The following is a 26,156-nucleotide window of genomic DNA, read 5'->3' as shown; positions in this document are numbered from 1 at the left end:
ATTCAATGCAGTGCTTGGAAGGGACTCACATACTTTAGGCAAGCACTCTACCAACTGAGCTACATCCCCAGTCCCCTTTCTTTATCTGTGTCTTTGATCAGGATGCCTTCTTGTTGTTGAATTGGGAAAATTGCTTGTATTTCTTGATTTCAATTTTAATTTTTAATTTTTTTCTTCTGTTAATTGTGTTTTGGGTGTCATATCTATAAAACCACTTTCTAATCCAACATCACAGCAAGTTACTCTTATGTTTTCTATTAGTCTGGGTCCTTCCTGTAAAAGTCCATATGACTGTAGAATCAGTTTGTCAATCTCCAAATTCAAGATATTGGGATTATGATCGCATTTTAATTTTTTTCTAATTTAATTCCATTACACTCAATGAACATAACTTGTACAAAATTAACTTTTAACATCTTTCCCTAAATCAATAGGTGATCATCTCCAAGAGATCATTAGCAGCTCTGATGTTCCCCAGATATCACTTTCCAGAACCAAGAAATAAGAACTGTTCATTACTCCACATATAAAATATACATGCACTGTCCGGTTTGGGATTTAAATGTTATTTTAAAACCTCACAAAGACAAAAGCAAGTATGATAATAAAGTGGTAGCGTGGCCAAGAGGAGGGAGGAGCTGCTGACAGGCTTGCCAGCACAATGCTTTGAAACATCAAGGTCTATAGAGGGTTGTGCTACACATCTTTGCTATGTGTTATATAATTTCGTTTATAATATAACTACATAATTCCCTTCCCTTTCTTCCCTCCAAGTCCTCCTATATACCCTGCCTTGCTCTTTTTCAAATGCTTGCCTCTTTTCATCAATTATTGTTATATACATATCTATGTCTGTATATATAGAAAAAAATTCATTCTTAAATACCTAAGTACAACATGCTTGTCCTTGCTATTTCAATGAGAAAGCTATCTTACAAGATTGGACCCAGGATGGATTCTAATCCCAGGATGCAATGTTCTATCTCTATGCTTGACCTGGTGCTGCTGTTATTCTCCTGTGGTCCAAAGAGTGATGAGAACCATCAGGTATCGCAAGGAGAAGTCCTGAGCTGTATCAACCACAGAAGGACTGCAAGGATGTAAAGGGATGCCTCCAAGGATGCTCCAAGAAGCTATCCAGCTGATCGCCTCTTCCACAGAACTGCAGGAAGAAGTACATGGAATTCCAGATTCACACTGGTCCTCACTGAAGACCCCAGGTCTCCTTTGACTAGCCACGTTATCCCAAGGCAGACAAACACCTTAAGCTTCAGGACCCCTAACCATAAAACAGGGATGAAAATACCATCATTAGGGGCTAGTTGTAAGTACTGAGATGTGGAGAGTAGTGGTTTCTGTATATGTTGAAGGCTTGGTCCCATTTACTTGTATTGAACAACTAAGAAGTGTTCAGATCCTGGCGGTGCAAACCTAATCAATAAATTACTCCTTTGATAAACTCATAATATGCTGATATTATTGGGAGACGCTGCTTTCTCCTAGTTAAAGAAAGCAGGTCACAGTGGGTAAGGTGGTTATGTCCCAGAAAGATGTACCTCATCCAAGTCCTTCCTCATCTGTCTCTGTGCCTTGCCTCTTGGTCACCATTTAGTGAGCAGCCTTGTTCCACCACAACCCTTCCACCATGATGTTCTGCCTTACCACAGGCTTAGAAATGACAGAGTCAGCTAACTATAGACTCAAACCTCTACACCCATGCACCAAAATAAATGTTTCCACCTTATTATTTACTTCAGATATTTGGCACAGTGGCAAAAACTAATACCAGGCATAAACACATTTTCAACAGTTCTAAAACATCACATGAGTACTAGTCGTTGCTGTCTGCCTCATGGATCCACACCTAAACCTCAGGCAGTGAGTGTGTAAACCTCAGGCAGTGAATGTGTAAACCTCAGGCAGTGAGTGTGTAAGATCTGCTCTATCAACTAACAGTGAGTGTGTAAACTCTGCTCCATCAACTAAAGGAGAACAAAAAAGAAGCCTTTGCTCCAATCAACCCTGATTCCAGGATAGGAAATGGTAAACCTGCCCTCAAGTTCTAGCCTTTTATTATGTTTGTAAAAGAAAGCAATAGGCTTCAAATCATACCCTTCCCCTTACAGAGTGCATCAGGTCCTCAACTGCCAGTAGTATAATCTAGTTCAAAGGAAGGAACACTTAGTTTGGTTTTTCGGTTGTTGTTGTTTGTTGATGTTGTTGTTGTTGTTTCTTTTTTTCAGGATTTGAAGGATGAAGCATTTAATTACGCGTTCTGTAATTAGTTTTTAATTCTCACAAAAGGCACATGGGGGATGTGGTATGGTGGTCGTGTGCCATGCAAAGAGGCCATAGCATATTTCATATTGAAGGACTGGCCCAGGAAAGGGGTCCATGGAACACAGTTCGGGATCACCTTCATCTCTGTGCATCTACCGGAAATCCTAAAGATGGCTCCCATCAGAACAGTGAAGGAGGAAGGCAAAAAGTCTTTACAGATCAGAGTTTGCCAAGGCTTTCGCCCAAAGAGCTGACAGCTTAATTACCTTAGTTTTGTGGGACTATCGGTCATCCCCCCAAGAAGGAGGTAGAGCATCGCTGGGATGACATTTTTGCATTGGACAGTCTCAGAAGCCATGGGGCTTGATTGTCTCTTTTGAATTCTCCCTTCTGCCAGCGTTCTACATTCCTCACACACACACACACACACACACACACACAAATGGTTCCTTCAGGTAGCAAGCAATTACCGAAAGCTTCTCAAATATGAGGGGCCGTGAGGTATATCCAAGGCAATCAGGACCAAGAAGCCTGCTCTCCAGGCCCAAGACCAAACAGTGGGGCAGTAGTGACTGTGCATCCTCCAGCTCGCTCAGTGGGTGGGTGCCTGAGCAGGCGTGGCCCTGTGGGTGGGTGCCTGAGCAGGCGTGGCCCTGTGGGAAGAAGAGCTGATTTTCTGTATAAACTATAAAGTGACTTAGATCCCTTTTTTTTTTTTTGCCTCTGCCTGCTCATGGAAGAAAAAGGGCAAATGGACAGATTGTTTGCAGAAAGTGGCCTCAGTTATTCCCCCCACATATCCATACCTGTTTGCAGTATGATTCTGCAGTCCTTCCCATTAACATCTGTTTTCCAACTTCCTGTGTCTGACCTGGTTCCATGCTTTGCTTGGCCAGGGGAATGTTAGTGCAGTAACATGATGAGACCCGTGCCCAGCCTGTACTTGAAAGGACCTTGAAATTTTTTTTTCCTTGGAACCATGCCCTGCTAACATGCAAATGAGAAGCCCAGGCTAGCCTGCAGATCAACAAAACTATACTGTTATAGATGTGGATCTGAGTCCAGAGAGGGTGGCTGCTGAGAGTGCTTCTATCTGGACCAACTAACTGAACCAGGGACTTGTGTTTGATAGAAATAAAGGCAGTTAGTGAAAGAACAGAATGATGCTCTTGAGGATGAAAGCCAACAAGAGAGCCTGGCCAGTCCTGAGACATGCAAGTGGCTAGCCAGTAACTTCTCTGGGAAAGCTCAGAGAGTCACATCTGTTCTTTTTTGTTACGTGCAGCCCATGCCCAGAGGGGTTTCCAGACCTCTATCAATTGACTGCTTCATGATAATCTTGATCTTCACACACACACACACACACACACACACACACACACACACACACACACACACACTATTCTGTGACAAAATGGTCTGGTCCCCACCACATCTCAGTCAACACCCAGAATTAATTCAGACTTAAAACTTCCTAACTGACTCCTGACTGGATACGCGGATATGCCTGAGCCAACCAAGGTCTACACTTCCAACCCACAGGATAAGGAATTAAATTAGTGGTGGAAAATCTAAACCACAAAATTCCCACAGCAAGTCTCTGTGGGACAGTATTTCATAGTCTATTCCAGTGGTGAAGGTGAAGCAAGATGGTGCCAGAAAAACAACGCATCTGGCTTCTGAGCAACACAGCAAAGGCAACGGTCCATCCTAGACAGTGATTCTGCACTGGCCACCATGCAGCCCAACCTTCTGTATCAGGTCTTGGTCCTCCCACCTGGAAGGCTGTGAATACCAGACCCCCTGCATACAGAAGCCCTTCCCCTGCCTTTGGAAGGAGCTCCACCCCTAAGCCATAAGTGCTTGTGCTCTGTCTCTGTGGTCAGGTCTCACTAGCTCAGTCCCCACCATTCACCTGCTCAGACTGTCCTGCTGGTCTGAGAGAGCTCAGATGGGGTCTCTGCCTCCTCTTCCTGGTCCTGTTCACTTCCCTGCTTTCTGACCCCTGTCTACACGCTTGGACAGGGACTGTTTGCCCAGGGCTACTAATAGCCTCCTAGGTCCTATGTTGAATGGCTTTATATCCATTTTCTTCTTAGTTAACATTACTTTAGTACTTGACATTTCTCTTTGATTTAAGAGGGCTTACTTACGAACACTTCTGAGAATCTTGTTTTAGATCTCCTTTTATAAAAAAAAGTCTCAAGGCTTGAACGTGATCATCACAAAGGACTTGCACCATCAGAGTCCTTTCTAAAGAAAATGATGCATCCTTTTCCAAAGAGATGGCTGCTGTAATATGCTAAATATGAGTTGCTTGGTTTTTATTTTGTAGTGATGTTAGGGTTTTCAAGGATACCACAAGAACATGGCACACAGAATCAACTAAGCAAGGCTTGTGGGGGCTCACAGAGATTGAACTGACAATCAGGGATCCTGTATAGGTCTGACCTAGGTCCTCTGAATGTATGTTATGGTTGTGTAGCTTAGGATTCTTGTGAGACTCCTAACAGTAGGAATAACGGTTGTCCCTGACTCTTTTGCCTGCTTTCGGAACCCTTTTCCTCCCAGTAGGTCACCTTGTCCAGCCTGGATATGAGAATTTGTGCCTAGTCTTATTGTAGCTTGTTATGACACGTTTTGTTGATATCTCTAGGAGGCTTGCTCTTTTCTGAAGGAAAACATGAAGAGTAGATCTAGGAAAAAGAGGAGGTTGGGTGGGAGTGACTGGGAGGAGTCAAGGGAGGGGAAATTGTAGTCAGGATGTAATATGTGGGAGAAAGAAAGAAAGAGAGAAAGAAAGAAAGAAAGAAAGAAAGAAAGAAAGAAAGAAAGAAAGAAAGAAAGAAAGAAAGAAAGAAAGAAAGAAAGAAAGAAAGAAAGAAAGAAGGAAGGAAGGAAGGAAGGAAGGAAGGAAGGAAGACAGACAGATAGATAGAGTCAGGAGTTGAGGACTGAGACCCAGTACTGGATCTCCTGGCTGCCATTCTGTGTAAACTACTTAATATCTTTGAGTGGCATTCTATCATCTGTAAAGCACACACACCAAAAAACATCTGTCAGACTATGACCACCCACAAGTATAATTTCTTTGTCTATTCACTGGTACCTACAGGCCCCAGTGCATTGCCTACAACACAGTAGGTACTTGATAAATGTTCAAATATGTGTTGAGTAAATTTTCAAAACGTCTGCAACTTCAGACACAAAATCATAAACTTGGTCAGCATCATTACCACTTCCCTAATTTGCCAAACCCACCAGGTCTCAAAACTCACTGTGGGGTTTTTCCCCACTGCCTGGAATTGTTCTTGATGGGCATATGAACAACTTGTCCCCTGTCTGCAGCTGTCAGCAGTGGGTGCTTGGTGTTGTCAACTTGGCAGCATCATGTTACCTAGGAGATGGGTTCTGGGCGTGTCCGAGAGGATTATTTGATTACATGAACTGGGGTGAGAAGAATGACCACTGTGGGTAGGGCCATTCTCTAGGCTGGGGATCCTGGATTGTATAAGGTGGAGAAAGCAAGCAGAGCATAGGCATGCATGCATTCATCCCTCTGTCTCTTGACTATGACTATATTGCAGGCAGATGCTTCAACTACTTCCTGCCTTAATTCCACCATCATCATGAACTGGGAGGTAAAAATAAGTCCTTTCTCCATCAAGTTGCTTTTAGCTAGCAGAGCATTTTATTACAGTAGCCAGAAAAGAAACCAAGTTGATGAGCTTAGTCATTTCAAGGAGGGTGGGCCTCAAAATCACACAAGTAAATGCCTGTGTCTGTGAAGCCTGCACTCCTGAGTCCCAGTCTCGTGAACTCTAAGTCTTTTTGAAAAGCCAAGTTCTTCAAGTGATTCTGATGCCTGCAGTCTTTGGTTAGGATTTGGGATGCATGCTTACATCTCACCCCAAACCTCCCTTCCTCTGCTCCAACCATCCTTGGAGTGTCTTAACATTCTTACCTGCTCATCCCAGACCTGAGATTTCAAATGCATTTAATTACACTGGTACTCAGGAGGAGAATGAATTTCTGGTCTCCAGAGGTAGCTGAGTTCTGATCCAAAATGGTCATTCAGAGCCCGTGGAGCTGGCTTAGTGAGACAGGCTCAGTCCACTCTGAAGTTATGGGTCAGAACATCTTTTCCAGTCTTGAAGGTGATTAACAAAGCAGAACAAAGTCTCTGAAACATTGTTTTCCCCCATAACAAAGGGATGAGCATGCATCTATTTAAGTTGGTGCCCGTTGTTATAGAAACTACCTATTTTAAGTGAGCAGTAAAGCAACACACAGTCCCCTGAAATGAACAGGCTCAGGGGGTTCTAGACGTACATGCTGGCTGGCTCCCTGTTCTGGCTGATGTGTTTGTCTCTCTTCATGGAGACTCTGAGGGATGGATCCTCGGAGCTCTCTCCCTCCACTCCCTCTAGCATAAGTCTTAAGATTCGCAGTATTGGATCCCATCATGGGAGGGAGAAAGAAACACCTGCCCCAGACTGGAAGTCCTCTCCAGGAGATTACTGTGCCCTAGGCCTAAGTCAAAGGAGGCAAAGTTTCCAATGAAAGCCTGAACAGGAACACGCTCCTCTTCGCTGCTCATTTCCTCCCCCACCCTCCTTCCTCTCCTACCCTGTATCTCACAGACGCCATGAAAACTCCTTTAGGGAAAGGCACTTTGCATTGTGTTGCTTCTATACCAGGTGTCTGTGGCCAAGGTAAAAGGATGTAATCGAATAAATATATTGGGTATTTTAGGCACAACTGGTTGCTCTGACCTAATAACTAAGAAGCGAGTCAGGCATAGTGACATCCACCTGTAATCCCAGCATTTTAAGAGGACAAAGCAAACCCCAAGGTCCCCACAAACTAGAGCTGCATAGACAGTCCTGTCCTGGAACTCACTGTGTAAAACCACCACCACACCTGTCTTAATCCTTGCCTTTGTTGTAGTTGGCAAGCCTATTGGGATTTCATTTTAGACAAGAAAACTAAAAACCAACATCAGAATTGGAGTGTCAAAAGAATAATAAGTTAAAATGAGGTTGAAACATTCATGAATGGGTTTTATCTCCTAATAACAGAGAGTCTCAATTTAAAGGCAAGAAAGGTAGGACATCCAGAGGAGAGGAGGTGCCCTTCACCACCACAAGCTATGTGGAAGGTGCTAGGCCAGCGTCCTATCCAGGCTGACTCACTCTGTGTGATAGAACGCTGGGTCAGGAAAGAATTGTTCCTCTGGTTCCTTCCAGCATAAACAGCAGCCAACTAGATGAGAGTAGGCTGGCCTTGTTTGAGTGCAAGCACAGAAAGCACAACTCAAGAGCCAGGCTCAGTAGTACACACTTGGAATCCTAACACGTGGACTGTGGAGGCACGAAGGTCATCAGTGACATAGAAAGCTGGAGGGTGGTCTGAGCTGCATGAGACCCTATCTCAAAATAATAGATTAGAAGGAAGGAAAAGAGAAGAGGGAAGAAGTGAGAAGGGAGGCAGAGAGGGAAGGAAGCAAGAAGCAGGGAAGAAAAACCTAACCCGAAAGAACCTACTGTCCTATGTCACTGAAACTCCTTAGCAAGAGTTCGTATTCGTAAGTTGGGGCTTTAGGGGTGTTCCTTTCAAGAGTCCTTGCTTTCTCCTTGTCTCTTCACTCTGCCATTTAAGTTTCCACCTCAGCCTAAACACCCACATGAGAGTAACATGTGGTGCAAACATCTACACTGCCTCCAGCTCCAAGCCAGAGGGAAGAACTCCTGCTTCTCCACAGACCATGACAGCCTGAAGATGCTTCACTGGTTTCATCATAGAAAACTCAGCTCGTACACACGACGACTTGAACGGCTTATGCGACCTTCCACGCTGGAGCTTGAGAACAAGAGTCACCAATTAAATCCCAGCCATTGGTAAAAACAGGCAGAAACATCCAAATAAAAGCAGGCAAATAAAACCTGGCCTTGTAAGTGTATTTCATGTGTGTTATAGATGTAAGTATATAAGTAGATAGACAGATAGAAAGAAAGAAAATAGAGAGGGAGAGAGATAAATAGATGATAGATAGATAGATAGATAGATAGATAGATAGATAGATAGATAGATAGATGGATGGATGGATGGATGGATGGATGGATGGATGGATGGATGGATGGATGGATGGATGGATGGATGGATGGATGGATAGATAGATAGATAGATAGATAGATAGATAGATAGATAGATAGATAGATAGATAGATAGATAGAAGAGAAATAGAGAAATAAATGGTGATATAAGATGTAAATTGCTTCTAAAAACCCATCCCTGCTAACAGGCTCATCTGTGTTATCCTCAAGACACCATAATCAAAAAGCAATCATGACAATCCACCGTGTGTCTCTCTTCGTGTTTGGTAACATACTCAATAGACTGCATCTCATTCGTGTGCCTTCCAAAAAAAGAAAACAAACCTCAGATTCTGCTTTAGAAAAATGGGTGGTTTTTTTCTTCCAAATTAAGACCATAGTTTTTGATGCTTTTCTCCTGTAGACCTCAAGAGTATGAGCAGATAACCTCCCCCATTTAGGTACCGAAATGAGAAGACTCAAAGCCTCACACAATCTGGGCAGAAAAAAAAATCAGACAGAAAATTGTCAAACTACTATGTTTTATAGTTGAGGAGAGCCAACAGAATAGAATTGTGGGTTTTTACAGCAGCAGCCAGGCTCTTCAGCCTGCATTCTTCACATGGTCTCTGGAAAAAGAGGAGTTTTACTCCCTGTTACTCGAAGGGACAGAGGTTTCAAGGATGTCTTTGTCTTTGCAAGTCTGAGGATTCAGCCCGTGCTGACGGCAGTCAAGTTTCTGCTGTCATTCCGCCTATCCATTTAGGAGAGTTTCAGAGTCAGGTGATGGGCAGTCTAGCAAAACTGACAGCAAAAATGGATGGTGACCAGCAGGCCAGATGTCATATGCCACCCTTTCAGCTTACTCCACTGCATCACCCGCAGCTACTCCATAAGAAGGACTACTGACACAAAACTCAGGAGAGTCACAAAATGAAAAGAGCCTGGACCATGTTTGGAGGTAAGGCTAGGAAATGTTCAAAAGCACAGAAACCCAGAAGGCTCTCATGCAGGTGGCGTGGGTTTCATTAGGGAATAATTATATCCGTAATTGTCCCTGATGTCCTAGAACAGTAGGTGGGTGGACTGCCTCTCCAATAAACAACGCAGCAATGGCTTAGGTCTCAGCTTCAGTGACCTTACAAATATGGACAGGTATGGATATGTGCACATTCATGTGTATGCTGGTACCTGGGGTGGGGGTGGCGAGGTAGAGGCCAGAAGTCAACCCCAGCTATTGTTTCTCAGATGCTATCTACCTTGTTTTTTGAAGCAAGGTCTCATTGACCCAGAGCTCAACAAGTAGGCCAGGCTTGCTCACCAGTGAGCCTCAGGCACCTTCTTATCTCTGCCCCTGCCCCTGCCCCTGCCCCTGCCCCTGCCCCTGCCCCTGCCCCTGCCCCTGCCCCTGCCCCTGCCCCTGCCCCTGCCCCTGCCCCTGCCCCAGCACTGAGATTAGAAATGTGCCTTGCTGTTCCCAGATGTTTTTTCCTTTATATGGGACCTGAGGATCACACTCAGATCATCATACCTGCATAGCAAGCACTTTACTATCAGAGCTGCCTCTCCAGCCCTGACCTTGAAAATTTAATGTACTGTTTTTGCAAGTAAACAAGTTATAACATTTAATTTGCTGCAATTCATTTTACTTACTCATTTTCCTTAACATACTGCCTTTTATAGAAATTGAAAAAAAAAACATAGGACACTGAAAAATAGAGGCAAATTTATTACGGGTCCAATTTACCAACAGTAGCATTGATTTCTTTTTGTCCTGCCTGTAAAGAAAGACAAAGATGAAGAGATATGACATAAATGAGGAATATGAAAATTTAGTACTTTGTGTCATAGGTTGGTGAGTGACTTTGTACAGGGGATATCTCAGAAACATACAATATTTTTAAAGTGCACTTTCAGTGGCTTACAGCATCCCTGTATGTCAATATAAAAAGCTGTGGGCTGGCAAGATGGCTCACTGGGTAAAGACACTTGCTACTCAAGCCCGATGACCTCGGTCACATGCCTGAATCTCATAGTGGAGGGAGAGAATCTATTCCCAACAGTTGTACTATGATCTCCACGTGAGTGCTTTGCCACCTGTGTGCCCACGTTTACATAGATCATACACTTAGACCAACACACACACAACATACCTGCTCCACACACATACACACTTAATGAAATAAAGAAACCATTAGCCAGAGAGCAGCAAACTACAGCCCAAGGAGCCAAGCACACACCTGGCTCAATAACTCAAGTTGATATGAATATAGTCTCACTAGTTTATGTAAGTTTGCCCCTGGCTGCCTTCACACTATAGTCACAATGATAAGTGGTTGTCATATAGACTATCACCTGGTCTTAGACAAATAACAAAGGCTTTCCCAACCTCTGTCCCAAAGGCCAGAACCCAACTGCCTCTGTAGTGCCCTTGTCCTAGTGTCTGGGTTTCAGCTTCCCATTGGCAAGGAAAGTGTTGGGACAATTTCTTGTATGAAGCATCACCTGTCTTAATGTTTTGTAAACATCTTCTCCATCGCCTTCTGATTTTAATAAAGAGATGGACGGCCTATAGCAAGGCAGGAAAGGATAGGCAGGACTTCCAGCAGAGTTAGGAAATCTGGAAGTCAGAGGCAGGAGATTTGCCAGTCAGACACGGAGAAAGAAGCAAGTGCAGGTACTGAGGAGGTAACGAGCCACATGGCAGATTAGTAGAGATGGGCCAATTTAAGTACAAGAGCTAGCTGGGAACAAGTCTAACTAAGGGCAAGCTTTCATAATTAATAAAAGGTCTCCGAGTCATTACTTGGGTGGCTGGACCATCCTGCGATCGGAAAATCCAAGAACAGAGGCACTGAGGTGGAAAGCAGGTGCAGCCTCACTGTCCTAGGCTCTCACAGGGAGGGACTCCTCCCTCATAAGAGCTGACACATTGGACACACCCAGAAAGGAAGCTCAGACTGACAAGTATCGGGAACCATGACTGCTGGAGGACTTTATTGTCTCATAGCCTCTCTCTTATGTTTGTAAACACTTTGAGTTTTTAAGGGGTGTGTGTGTGTGTGTGTGTGTGTGTGTGTGTGTGTGTGTGTGTGTGTGTGTGTGCACGCTCACGCGCGCACACGTACACGCCTATGAGTACAGGTGCCTACAGAGGCCAGAAGAGGACATCAGTTATCCTGATGCTAGAGTTGTAAGAGATTATAAGCCACCCAACCTGGGTACTTCGAGAGCAGTACACAGTCTTAACTGTAGAGCCATCTCTCCGGTGCCCATATGCCCATCCTTATAGTCCCCACAGCACATGTTTCTGCCACCTCAGACAAACTTTGACACCCCCCTCTTCAATACTGCCCTTTATAGCCCTTCCCCAAAGAAAAAGCAATTGCTGAAGATGGATTGAGAGTTATGAGCATCTTCTTATTCCCAATTTATCTTCCTAACATTCTGACCCAGTGACCATCTGGTCTGTAGCCCATCCTATGAGCCACCCTTTGTAGGATGGACTTCCCTAATTTTCACTGCGCTGTGGGGGATGGGTAAGGGGAGGTTTAATTACTATCTCTGTAGAGAGGCCCATGGCCAGGAATGAGTTATAGATCTGCCTGCCTTGATATCATATGGTGTTCTGAAAAAATTAGAGTACTGTGGGAAACGCTCTTCACTCTGATCAGCTTCAAGAATTGCCACGCGCTAAGCAGATTAAGGACTCTGGGAATAACGCACTGGAGAAACCTGTTTAACTTCAACCTGGTGTGTCAGGCACCTATTGACCCAGGGGTGCTGCCTAACAACCAAGCTCTCAACTGGCTTACAGAGATCACGTGCTCTCATAGTCATAGATCTGAAAGTTGACTGTGTTGTTGGGTATCCACCAGAGAAGGCCACTCAGACATGGGTTTAAGCCAATAGAAAGTCTTTATTAACACTGACTGCATTGTGTGTTCAGGATCCCAGTGTAACCTTGAGCCTTTCTTGAGGTGAGCTTTTAAGCATAAAAACCATGTTCTGGGTTGACATATGTGTTGGCTGGTTTTGTGTGTCACCTTGAGACAGGCTGGTTATCACACAGAAAGAAGCATCAGTTGGGGAGGTGCCTCCATGAGATCCAGCTGTGGGGCATTTTCTCAGTTGTTGATCAAGGGGGGGAGGGCCCCTGTGGGGGGTAGTCCTGGGTTCTATAAGAGAGCAAGTTGAGCAAGCCAGGGGAAGCAAGCCAGTAAAGAACATCCCTCCATGGCCTCTGCATCAGCTCCTGCTTCCTGACCTGCTTGAGTTCCAGTCCTGACTTCCTTTGGTGATGAACAGCAATGTGGAAATATAAGCTGAATAAACCCCTTTCCTCCCCAACTTGCTTCTTGGTCATGATGTTTGTGCAGGAATAGAAACCCTGACTAAGACAACATACTTCAGTTAACAAGAACAGTTAGCCAGAAGCAGAACTGCAGAAGCCTAGAAGCAAGGTTAGGACATTTAGAGACTTTCCCAGAACTATGGACTTTGTTTTAGTTTTGGCAGGTGGTGCTGTCTATGTGCTGAGTTTTACAGCCTGAATTGCACTTCCATCATGGAGTCAGTTGTGCTAAGGTCTCAGGACCTACTAAAGTCTGGGGTCCTGTTACAACTATAATGTAACTGATCTGAGATGGGCGGCTGAGTACCTTGACTTTAGATGAAGGTTACCTAGGTTTGACTTTAAGCTGTCATTGAGTTCCTGCCAGCTTCCAGAGTCAAGACTAAAGGAGTACAGATGCCCCCTCGAGGGATGGTCTTGAACATGTCTATGCATCAGCTCCCAGCAGACTTCCTAACATCTCATGGGTCAGATCATGGACAAACCAAGCCCAGAACTGGGCAAACACTCACCTATTCCAAGGTCATGGCATGGCCATGGGGATGTGACTTACTGCCTCTGACAACCCACTGGCCTTCTGACCTTATTCTACCTCGACCCCACCAATATTCTCACAATAATCCAAAGAAGCTCCCAACTCCTTTGAACACAAGCAAGACTAATAATCTCTTCCATAGAACATGCATCAGGCTCTTCTAGGCTAGACGAATTGCCACAAAATGAAGCGTGTTTCCTGAGTATTCACAGAAGCAGGAAAAAAACACAAAGGAGAGAGCCTCCCAGACCTCAGTCTGTGTAAGCATCCATGTGCCTCATCTATATGATATCGCACAGATCTAGAAAACATTTGTAAGACTACATGTTCTCCTTGTTTGCAAGACCATGCCTTTGCCTCCCACAGCTCTCACTGCGAAACCATGGCCAACCTAGTGAGTAGATTTACACTGGTAGTTATCCAACTCTCAGACTGGTAGGTCAGAATTTCAGGGATCTAGCCTGAAAGCCCAGGCTAGGCTGTGAGTGAGAGGTGACAGCCTCTTTCTCATCCAGTGAAACTCACTATGAAGGAGATCTAAGTAGTAACATGAGAGGAAAATGAATCTGTAGAATCCTCTGAATTGGCTGTTCTGGTTGGCAGAAAACAACCGCTGGATACAGTTAGGGCACATCAGCCTGATCCATGAAAAGAACACTAGTTGATTTGTATCAGGGAAGATCCACCAGGTGGAGCTTGGAGACACCACGGATAGACTTGATGATCATGAACAAGGGATTGATTCTAGTTCAGAACATTCTAAAATACGTGCAGAGAATGTACATCATATGGTGTGCTAGAGACTAGCACATGAGATGGTGATGGACAAGCTAGAGGGACTTCTTGGTAGGATCTTGAAAACCCCTTCCTGACACTATCTATGGTGTATATGCAAAAGGGCTATGTGGTTCACAGCATTTTCAAAACTAATTTTTCAGTGAAATGGTCCTACTTTAGAGCATCTCTAAACACACTTTAAGAGGCATGGGATATAGCAATACAAATCAATGAACGATTGTTGCAGAACATCTGATCACACTGTGAACCTCGAGATTGTGTTATTTACTGGGGGGAGGTGAGGACTGTTTCTAGTTGTGGTGTGGCTCAGCCCTAGCACACACCTTTAATCCGAGAGCTTTCTGTTTATTGTAAACAGGATTAAATAAAGCCAACCATGGGTCAACCCTATAGAGCCTGAGACTGCATCTCTTATGAATTCCCAGATGATGCCTCTGTGTATCCAGGGTCCATATGTTCAGAGCAAGCAACCAGTTGACAGGGAGTGAACACAGGGAAAAAACATAGAGAGTGAGAGGAAGTCAAGAGGTCGGATAGAGAGATACACAGGAAGTAGAAGGGAGGGGCATCCAGATTGAAGGATTTTGAGAGAGCTGGCTTTTCCTTTTGGGATAATTATCTAAGGAGGTAGGTCAGCTGGGTGCTTTCTCTGCCTCTCTAAGCTAGCAGGCTTTCTCCCCAGCATCAGGTTTCTAAGACTTTATTGGTAAAATCAAATGTTTGAGATTTTATTAAAGACAACAAACTATGCTTCCTACTTACAAGCTACTCAGTGCCATGGTAAAGGTAAACAAAAGAATTCAAATATGACCAGTTCTACAGTCATGAACTTTAGGGTTTTCCTCATCTCTTCTCTCGTTGTTTCCTCTTTTTATTTCCCAAATGTAAAACACGTTGTTTTAGCATGATTAAGCATCTTTCCCTTGTTTCCTTGCATTGGACTTGCGGTGATCGATCTGAAACATTTATTTCCCCTGAGCAAGTGACTGGTGGCTGTACCAAGAATATAAAAAGACAAACAGTTAATACTCAGCTTCATGGCTCCAAAATGGGATTTTGGAACAACTTAATGGCTTATAGAAGCAAGCTTTTTCCAGGAGAAAGGGGATTTCCTAAATCTCTTTAGCTCCCCAATTTAGTAAAGCAAAGTCAGCTAACCAGACGTGTCCGTCCACCTCTGTGCTTCCCACATCGTTATGGGCATGGGAGTCACCTGAGATCCATGCGAACCCTATAGAGCCTGAGGCTGCATCTCTTATGAATTCCCAGATGATGCCTCTGTGTATCCAGGGACCATATGTTCAGTGAGATACCACCACAGACTGCCTTTGGGTGTTTGGTGGCTCACCATAAGTCTCTCTTCACTCAGGTAAAGGAAATTCCAGTGCTGAGGAAGTGAAAAAGCCAAGTGTCTTCCATCTCAATGGCAGACTAGTGGGATGAACAGAGAGCCAGAAGGCAGTAAGATGCACCTCAAGTTCCCTTCTTTAGATTTCACAGCAGACATCATCAGTGTGTTAAGAAGGCTGTGAAGGAATTGTCCTAAGGAGCAATGACTCTGTCCAGGAAGGAATGTCAGTCCTGGAATGCATGTGTGTCTTGTTTTGCCCCTGTCCCGGGATGATCCCTTAGCCCCAAATCAAACTGGATGATGAGAAGGGCTTCTGCAAACTCTTCAAAGCTGCATCCTTCTCCCTCAGATGGTCTCAACCGCTTCCCAAGTGTCCTGGAAAGCCCATCAGGGGAGTCTCACAGAGGCAACTACAGAGGGGTGCTCCCACTAGACCCCAAGGGCACCAATAGTACCCCAGGAACCTGGGAACTGAGTTAACAGGGAAACCTAGTACAGCCAGAGAGACCAGACTATGGGCACAAATGCAGAAGATGTCAACAGTACTCACCAGCCAGCTAAACACGCCCCAGATGGAACTAGCTGACCTTGGACTTCCATAACCCACACAGCATCCCAGCACAGCCCCTCTGCCACAAACATCAGGATTGTTCTAGAAAACTATCATGGCCCCAAGAATCCCACTCCTAACACATCGGGCAAGGCCACACAGCCACACCCTCTAATGCCACCACCACTTTGAAGACATGCAGTGGCTGAAGATAAGAATCAAGGGTGTGTTCTATTCAGAAGAAAAGATCCATAGTCCTTTAAAGATGATTAAACCTGCTGGCCTGTGTTCAGTAAAGCTAGGCTCAACAGTGACCGACTGCAGATTTATAACTTCTCGTGTAACTACTCGCATTGGAAGACAGTAAGCACTGGAGAAGGAATTAATTTCTTGAGATGTAAACTTCCCCTTGTTTTGTGGTGCTTCAGATAATTAGATGTAATTTCTCTTGTCTCTTCCCTCCAGTATTTTTATGGATGTGTGTCCTGACACACTGACAGATGTCTAAGGGAAATAAATACCTTCTTAAAAGAATGCATAACACACTAGGAGACTCTGGGTAATTAAATAATGCTCCCGCTGAGCACTCAGCGAACTCACACTGTCAGGAAGAAATGTAGAGGTGTTATCTGAGAACCTCCCCGGTACAATGCTGCAACTGCCCAATGAGTAAGGTGCTTGCTCTTGGGTCTCAGAAGGAAGCAAATGAGAAGGGATTTGACCTGCCAAAAAGATCCACAGATAAGATTTACAGCATCCCTCCTGATCCAACAGCAGAGAGAGCAATGGTGTGGCTATAAAACACCTACAGAGATGGTGAGAGAGGGAAAGATAAAAAAGTGGACGTTACAGCAATGCCTCTCAGTAAAAGCACCTCCGAGAGTGGAGAAGATTTCTCAGGATTTCTGTGATCTCGCTGCTGTCTCCCGTATTCCCCTACTCCATCCCACAGTGATGCATGTGTGCATGTGTGCTTTCTGACTCTACCTTCGTTCCCATTCCCATGAGAAGCATCACCGCAGAGATCTACTGCTACCAGTGGGGAAGCATGTTGCTCTCAAGTTGCTCAGATAAAAAGAGGAAGGGAGAGGGGGAAGAAGAAGAGGAAGGAGAAGGCGGAAGTGGAGAGGAAGAGATAAGACACGGAAGAGAAGGGGGGGGGGGGAGAAGAGGAGAAAGAAATGTGAGATGGTCCAGTCAGCAAAGTGCTTGCAAACATGAAGACCTGAGTTCAATCCCCAGGTCTCACATAAAAAAAAAAAAAAAAAAAAAAAAGTTGCTGCCTTTGTAACAAAAGTGTGGAGTTGGCAGAGACAGGCAGATCCTTGGGGCTCATTGGCCAGCCGGCCCAGCATAATCAAAGAGTGCATCAGGCTCTGCCTCTAAGAGGTAAACCGTTCCTGAGGAATGACACCCCAAGGCCCTCCATCCTCTGGACTCCACATGCATGCACACACGTCATGTGCACCTGTATACACAAATGGATGCGCATGCACACACATGCGCATCTGCATATACACAAAACAAGAAAAGGTTAAAATAGAACCGTCATACATTGGGCAGACACGCTCCATTGTGTCTCTAACCCAAATACAAGCTAATGTTTTGCAAATGTCCTGGGAAAATAGGAAGCCCTTTTACAAAGCTTACTTGAAAAAGGCATGATATTTTAGACGATGACGTAAGTAAGCACCAGAGAGCAGGGATGGAGGAGGAGGGAGGCCGACAGGTGATTATGTAGAAAAAGCAAAAAAAAAAAAAAAAGCAAGCATGCCCAGGGTGACAGGATAGACAAAGAAAGTCAACAGGCTGAGTCTTAACTCCCCCACCCCCTGGGCTGTTCATGAGAGCTGATGACAAGCCAGGGAGTGGTTAGAAGACACACTTCTGTGCTCTGCTGTCTCAGGGTCCAGACCTTATCCTCATTGTGGAGTTCTCAGCTAACCTTTTCATCATCATCATAAAGATCTAGGTATATTTGTATTTATCCAGACTGAAACTAAGCAAACCGTACCATGTTCACACAGTCAAGATTATAGTGCCCCAGCTGACCATAAGAAAAAAACTGGGCATCTGTGCCCTGCAAACTGTCTCACCATGAGCCACTGGATCCTGTGTGTGTGGCATCCATGTTTACCTCTTCAAAGTTAATGACACACTCCATTCTTTTTTTATTTTCTTAAAGATTTATTTATTACATGTGAGTACACTGTAGCTGTCTTCAGACACACCAGAAGAGGGCATCAGATCTCTTTACGGATGGTTGTGAGCCACCATGTGGTTGCTGGGATTTGAACTCTGGACCTTTGGAAGAGCAGTCGGGTGCTCTTACCCACTGAGCCACATCACCAGCCCCTGACTGCTCTTCTGAAGGTCCAGAGTTCAAATCCCAGCAACCACATGGTGGCTCACAACCATCCGTAATGAGATCTGACTCCCTCTTCTGGTGTGTCTGAAGACAGCTACACTGCACTTACATATAATAATAAATAAATAAATTTTTAAATTTTTTTAAAAAATTAAAAAAAGAAAAGCAGTCAGATGCTCTTACCCACTGAGCCATCTCACCAGCCCCGACACACTCCATTCTTAAAGGAAGCAGACTGACTGTGTTCTTGTTCAGAACACATGGGGAAACATCCAGGAAAAACAAAGTTCACTAATGGCCAAAAAGTAGGTTTTATCTCCCAGCACAAACACATTACACACAGGTACAGTAGCCTCCTGCCAAGCCTTCAATACACACACACACACACACACACACACACACACACACACACAGTACCCACTGGGCTCACTTCATGTCCTCCTGGCCTTACTGAACCATTCTCATCCATTAAGGCTCAGATCAAATTTCACTTCCTTAAAGAACCTCCCTTGGCCACTCAAGCCTCCATTGATCTCTCCTTTCACAGAAACTTCGAGAGCAAGTATCGATTGTACTGTAATTGCAGTATTTAATCACATACTGTCTTGTATTCCTTAAGTTCGTTTTTAAATGCAAAGGCATTTTCCAAAAAGAGCTGGAAGATCTCGCCACCACAGTGTTTCTCAACAAGGGATTGGGTTCTAGGCTTTCCCATAATCATAATACAACTTGTTTTTTTAAATTATATGGTTTGTTGATGGAAACCCACTGTTTCCTGCTCTTACCACAGCAATGGACCACTGGAATACTGAGTCCTGAAAGATACCTGGGTAGAGGCTGGGACTCCCAGAGCTGTCAGATAAGCCCACTCTTAGCACTCGCCCTGACCCAGCTCCTGATTTGCCAGCTACCATCCAGTCTCCTATGGTAGCTCCTCTCTCTGCCCACTAGCAGGGCATCATCTTTTCTCCTGAGAGGCAGCCGCCTGCCCTCTGCCTCAGCTCTCCTGGCTTAGAGATGCTTATGCCGAAGTGTTCTTTGCAAACACTCCCCTGGTAGCCAGCTCTTTGCAGCAAAGTTAACATCTGCCTAGTGGATAAAACCTTGGCGCACAAATGCCTCTCGGAGCCATTTGGCAGCTCTCTGCTGCTCCCTTCTGGTGATTTTATGACACTGTGTCAAGTCGTTCAAATTCTAGTTGCATCCTGTAGATGGGGGTGGAGGGGTCCTAATGGCAAAAAAAAAAAAACAACCAAAAAAGCTAACAAACAAACAAACAAAACTAATTATCATCACATGAGAGATGAATGTTTTTAAATTTACCTACATTTTCTTAACACTTACCCACTTCATCTTTGGCTACTCCAAGCAGCTTTGTCTGCATATTAGATACTGAGACCGTTCTATTTAAAAGCTAGCAGTCTACAATAGTCGCCAGATTTCTGTATCAGACACTTCTTCAGATGCAAGATTCATGTATGTGTGAAGCTATGTGCTCTGTCATTCATACAATAACAGAAGCTAAGCCTGATGGGAAACAGCGGTTAATTCACAAAGATTAGTTTATACATAGACTGCCTGTGAGACTTGTTGAAATCTAAAATTTCTCAGCATCTTCCCAAGAGACTCTGATTTTCGAAATGGGGCCCAGAGACTAATTTTTAACCAACTCCAGGTAATTAAACAGACTGTGGCAGACATTAGTCTCCTAACCATTTCCCCTATGAATCTGTTCCTTGATTCGGCCACATCCAAGTAATCTGGGGTTTAGAAACCAGCGCCGCAGAAGTTGGGGGAGGGAAGGGGGCGGACATGCTTCTCGGAGTAAGCATCGATGTACGGCTATCAGAAATCCCCTCTCCTTTGCAGCGTGATAATTGCAGTGCCCAAAATATGCCTAGCGACAGCATCTGATACAAGGTAGTGTGACAATTTAATAACGCTCTATTCCATAATTTATCACACAAGACCTCTCGTCACATAGAGCCACTAAATCGCTGAGTCAGCGAATGGTTAAGCATCCAACAAACAACTATTCAAAATACGTTGTGGTGCACTTCATTGGGCCTAAAGATGAGGTCTCGAAGACATTTTTGTTTCATTTCAATTATTTGCAAATGAAGAGGTACCAGACCAACCTGATTTCTTAAAAGTTGGTTAGCAGAAAGAAACTTCTGCAAGTATTGTGGCTGCTAAAACTAACTTTTCTTCGTGTCAACTGTGGTGCACGGTATTAGCGCTTGTCCAACCTGAGCACGCACTTAGATCGCCGTTGAAAGGTAGGTTCCTTTTCAGGTCTATCATGCACACCAGATTCGGTGGTTTCGGTGAGTTCCGGGGAAAGCTAGAGCCCTGCCTGCACTAGCCGGCTCGCTCACCTGATTTTGCTTAGCTGCTGTTATCACCGGTTTTCTGGCTCCTCTATCTAAGCAGCTCATTCCTAAGAGCTTTTTCACAGTTAGCACCTCTGGCAAACTGGTCACCGTGGTGATGGGTGCCCTAATTTGGCTTTCAGAGACAACTTAGGTTGCACAGACCTTCTAACGTTAGAAACCAGAACATCGCTCAGAGCCAACACTCAGAGCCAGAGCTAATGCTGCTATTCTCTGAGCATGCGCCCTAGGAAAAGCAGTAAGATTTGACTGCGCACAGATCACAACTACTTCGCTTTCCCAGCCTTTGATCGCCTTTACCCACACTCCAGACCACCCTGTTTCTTTAACCTATAAGTACCCCTACACCGTTTCCCCCCCAGAGGCAGATCTGAGGCTCTCTGCCCCACCTTCATAAGCGACCTCTTCAAGAAGGTACTATCAGTATCAGTTCCCACATGGTCTAGCGGTTAGGATTCCTGGTTTTCACCCAGGCGGCCCGGGTTCGACTCCCGGTGTGGGAACACAAGATCTTTAGCTGGCTGCTGAGGAGGTGTGAGTTCTTTAGTCTGAGTGGAATGTATACAAACTCTACAATGAGCCTTGAAGGAAGGAAACACTTGAAAGTATGGAAGTATGTATGGTTTACAAAATTAAAGGGGAAAAAAAAGAGCCCGCACACTACAGCAAAAGACTCAGTCTTGCAAAATCCAGTTTATTATTGTAATTTATTATTATTCACTTGTAGCGCTTTTGTACTGCACATGTATTAGTATTCGTAGTGTTTGGGATTGAACGCAGGACCCCACACTTGCTAGGTAAGCACTCCAACCCTGACCTGCATCCTGGCTTTCTTTAATTTTTTATGTTGAGACAGTGTCTCGCTAAGTTGCCCAAGCTGAACTCTGTAACACGAGCAAGCCTTAACTCACCATCGTCCGGCCTCAGAATCTGGAATAGCTAGATTTACAAGCCTGTGCCACCCAGTAAAACTCTTCCGGAATTGAAGGCAGGCTCTACCGGCTGCAGCCAATCACGTGCTCAGCAGCAAGGCTTGCTTTCAGCTTCTGCTCCGAGGGTGGCTGGCCGCCTTATAACCCTGCTGGCAACCCTTATTAACCCGCCTGAGGAAGGGCAAGTTTTCCGTATTCTTGGTTTTACTCTGGCAAGTAGTAGTGGTGAGAATTACGTGCATGGCTGGGAGATTTCTGGTTGGTGGAAACCTTCCCCTTATTCAACACGTGACCCCCTGCTTTCCCTGCCCACTTGCATCACTTTCCAGCCTTGATAACAAGATCTTCACCTGGTTACCTCCACTTGCTAACACAGTGGAGATAGAGAAGGGACTGTGACAGAGAGATCTGATGACACTCTGCTGCTGGCTTTAAAGACAGAAGAACGGGTAATGAGCCAAAGAAGGAAACAGACACTGTGGACAGATTCTCCTGAGATCCTTCTGAGAGTGTAAAGTCCAGCTAACATTTCGCCTTTAGCCCACTTGAATGGAGCTCAAACCTGTGCCTTCAGAGCTCTGAGGGAAGAATGCATTGACCCGTACTTTAGTGGACTCCCCCCCCCCCCCCCCCGCCAACCACGTGCACCAACATGAGCTGTCTGGAGCCTCTATATAGATTCTAAGCATCTATATAGAACAAGCAAAGCATCGAGCAAAAATATCACTCACTCATACAGAGAGAGAGAGGGAGGAAAAGGGAGGGAGAGAGAGAATAAAAGGCAGAGTTGCTGTCACTTATAGAGTAATTACTATACACTGTACATTCAATTGACATATTCAGTTCTGACACTGAACTCAGTAAAGAAGGAGCTAATGCTACCCCTAACACACAGAGAAAAGAAGCCAGAGCTCAGTGAGTTAGCTAACTGGCCTGAAACCATTGCCCAGAACTGGAACAAAACCATCAGAAGTCTCCCTAATTGCATTACAATGAGAAAGGGGCCATCCTTTCAAAACTCAATTTGCCCTAGAGTGAAACAAAATCTATCTAGTGCCACATAATGAGTCTGACTTGTCATTTCTATTCAAAGAAAGATGAGAGCAGCCTTCGTCCTGCTTAATGAAAGCTCGGGTGCCATTCCTTTTCTTCTAAAGTAGAAGATAATCAAGAGCCTTTTGATTGTTTGCTCTAGGGAACCCCTGTGATAGAGCAGCCTTCAAGGAACCATCAAACAGAAACCAGGAGAAATCTCCCGTGTGTCCCCCATCCTTCCCTCCACAGGCACAAGTGATCACTCTGACCCAGCTCAGTCAGACTGGGCTGGTTACAGCTGCATAGGAGAGTTAGCTCAGACTGAAGTGGCCATCATGCTCTCTCTCCTTAGGTGCTGTTTGATTCTTCATATGACAAACAGCACACACGTCTATTACTGACATGTTTCCGTGAACAAAGTGCTTCTCTTGCGACCATGATGACCTGAGTTTGACCCCAGAACCCAAATAAAGATGCCAAGTGTGCTGACCGTGCTTGTGATCCCAAGACTGGGTAGACGGACAAAAGGATCCCAGGTACTTCCTGCCAGCCAATCTAGCCTGATTGGTGTGCTTTGGACCAATCAGAGGCTCTGTCTCAAAGGAGATGGGTGGCCTTCCTGAGGATGACACCTGAAGCTATTGGCTACCTCCGCACTCAAAAATAATATGTCATACACACACACACACACACATGCACACACACGGGGTGGGAGGAGGACAGAGACACACACATACACAGAGAGAGAGAGAGAGACAGAGACACACAGAAAACTGATCCATTTTTAATTTTTTGGAATATTTAATGAAATTGATGATATACATTAAAGGAAAGAAAATTACTCTTTTAACTGACACAATCAGTTTTGATGTCTGAGTTTGGTTCTCAGAGGTCGAATATGTGCCTACGAGGGTCCTCAGGTGATAGTCCCTGCTGTCAAGCCTGAAGCCTGAGGTCAGTCTCTGGGAGCCACGACATAAAAGGAGAGAATTCGCTCCTGCAAGTCACCTTCTGACCTCTGTGTGCGTGTGTGCCTCTGTGTGTGTGTGTGTGCCTCTGTGTGTGCCTCTGTGTGTGTGCATGTGTGCATGTGTTTGTGTGTGTGTGCCTCTGTGTGTGTGCATGTGTGTGTGTGCCTGTGTGTGCATGTGTATGTGTGTTTGTATGTGTTTGTGTGTGTGCCTGTGTGTGTGTGTATGTGTGTGCCTGTATGTGCGTGTGTGTGTGTGTGCCTCTGTGTGTGTGTGCATGTGTGTGCATGTGGTGTGTGCATGTGTGTGTGCATGTGTGTGTGCATGTGTGTGTGTGTCTGTGTGTGTGCCTCTGTGTGTGTGCATGTGTGTGTATGTGGTGTGTGCATGTGTGTGTGCATGTGTGTGTGCATGTGTGTCTGTGTGTGTCTGTGTGTGTGCCTCTGTGTGTGTGCATGTGTGTGCATGTGTGTGTGTGTGTGTGTGTGTGTCTGTGTGTGTGTGCGTGCAAGTGTGTGCATGTGTATAGCAGGACCCACAAGTTGAGTTCGTTGGCCATAGGGAAGAGCTGCAGTAGTTGAGGGGTGCATCCCTGTCCTTAGAACAGATGGTCCTGGGGTACAGTCTATCATACATTTTGACAAACAAGTTTGGGATCAAGCCATCCTCAACTAGCTTCCGTGGGATGCCCAGCTCAAAAATACACCCTTGAACTCACTTAGCCTTCCATTTCAGCCACACTTCTACCTCATCCCCACTTCTTGGGTTCAATGACATGTGCACATGGCACATACCACAAGTTCATGCACACATAATTAATTAATTAATCAATCAATTAATTAAATCATTAACTTTTTTTGAAGAATTCAAACAAGACCTGGTGGTTCTTGCCTTTAATTTTAGCACCTGGAAGACTGAGGTCAACCTGATCTACATATCGAATTACATGTCAGGCAAGAGCTACACATGAAGACCCTGTCTCACATACATATATGGTGCACACCTGTGAATTCAGAAGTCAGGAGGAAGAGGCAGGAAGAAGGTAAGTTCAAGTCCAACCTGGACTATACTTGCCTGTGATGCCAGAAGTCAGGAGACAGAGGCAGGAAGTTGGCGAGATTAAAGGCAGGGACTTCTCTATACTATCTTTACAACCCTTTTTTCCAGGATTAAAAGTTATTTTAAGCTTAAAGAAAAGGAGTTGTGCCAGGCATAGTGGTGCACGCCTTTAATCCCAGCACTCAGGAGGCAGAGGCAGGAGAATTTCTGAGTTCGAGGCCAGCCTGGTCTACAGAGTGAGTTTCAGGACAGCCAGGGCTACACAGGGAAACCCTGTCTTGAAAAACCAAAAAAAAAAAAAAAAAGAAGAAGAAGAAGGAGGAGGAGGAGGAGGAGGAAGAGGAGGAGGAGGAGGAGAAGGAAGAAGAAGAAGAAGAAGAAGAAGAAGAAGAAGAAGAAGGAGGAGGAGGAGGAGGAGGAGGAGGAGGAGGAGGAGGAGGAGGAGGAGGAGGAGGAGGAGGAGGAGGAGGAGGAGAAGGAAAGAGAAGAGAAGAGAAGAGAAGAGAAGAGAAGAGAAGAGAAGAGAAGAGAAGAGAAGAGAAGAGAAGAGAAAAGAAAAGAAAAGAAAAGAAAAGAAAAGAAAAGAAAAGAAAAGAAAAGAAAAGGAGTTGCAAAGGGTATGGTTAATTAGATTGACCCCTACAGAAAAGAAAAACTAGAGGTGTGTGTGTGTCTATGTACTTGTGTGTCTGTGTGTATGTGTGTGTGTGTCTGTGTATGTGTGTGTGTTTGTGTGTATATATATATGTGTGTGTTTGTGTGTGTATGTATATATGTGTGTGTTTGTGTATGTATGAGTGTATATGTGTGTATACACAAAATATATGTGTAGTCTCAATATAAGTGACTATACTTGAGTTCTGGTGTCAGAAAAAGGATTGGTTTATGAGCAAGTGGGCCTGTAGCTCTCGTGCCAGGGAACCAATGAGCCAAGATATCTGCATGAACCCCAGAGGAAGTGCTTCTTTCAGTCTGGGGCTCTCGACAAGTGTTTGCTGTACCCTGGCTAAGCTTGAAGTTGCCAACTGAAACAAAAGCCTAACCCAGGGGGCACCTGGATTTGAACCAGGGACCTCTTGATCTGCAGTCAAATGCTCTACCACTGAGCTATACCCCCATAGCCAATACAGGCCTCATGGAAGTATTTGTTCTGCCTTTATGACCTACATCACTCCTCATAAATTACTCTCATGTCTGAGATTCCTCTAGGATTAAAAACCACCCTAATTATCTTCTCACCACCCTGTCTCCTGCTTTTCCCAGAACTTAAATATTTATTTTCTTCCTGTCACCTAAAGCTCAGACCTGTCTCCTCAGTCTGATGAACTTATTGTCATCAACTGCACACTTATCTCCAAGTAAGTCAGTGTTCTAATCAGAGTGGTCACCAGTGAGGTGGGGCTAGAGAAGGATCCGGACTTTGTGTGCGTCTACA

At 44.8% G+C, this 26,156-nt stretch overlaps 3 non-coding genes across 3 annotated transcripts; 1 reads left to right on the top strand and 2 right to left on the bottom strand.

Moving 5' to 3' along the window:
- Positions 1 to 3,706: 3,706 nt before the first annotated feature.
- On the bottom strand, positions 3,707 to 3,781 carry Mir2136 (microRNA 2136). Its single transcript, NR_035516.1, has one exon. It is a non-coding gene; the product is annotated as a microRNA 2136 (primary transcript).
- A 17,374-nt stretch (positions 3,782 to 21,155) lies between these two features.
- Positions 21,156 to 21,227, top strand: n-TEttc8. The gene has a single exon. It is a non-coding gene; the product is annotated as a tRNA-Glu (tRNA).
- Positions 21,228 to 25,766: 4,539 nt separating this feature from the next.
- n-TCgca53 lies at positions 25,767 to 25,838 on the bottom strand. Its single transcript has one exon. It is a non-coding gene; the product is annotated as a tRNA-Cys (tRNA).
- Between the last annotated feature and the right edge of the window lie 318 nt (positions 25,839 to 26,156).

Source organism: Mus musculus, chromosome 9, assembly GCF_000001635.26.
Source record: "Mus musculus strain C57BL/6J chromosome 9, GRCm38.p6 C57BL/6J".
NCBI lineage: Eukaryota > Metazoa > Chordata > Mammalia > Rodentia > Muridae > Mus > Mus musculus.
Note: the sequence above shows the minus strand (reverse complement) of the source record. Positions and strands in the feature narration are given on the sequence as shown.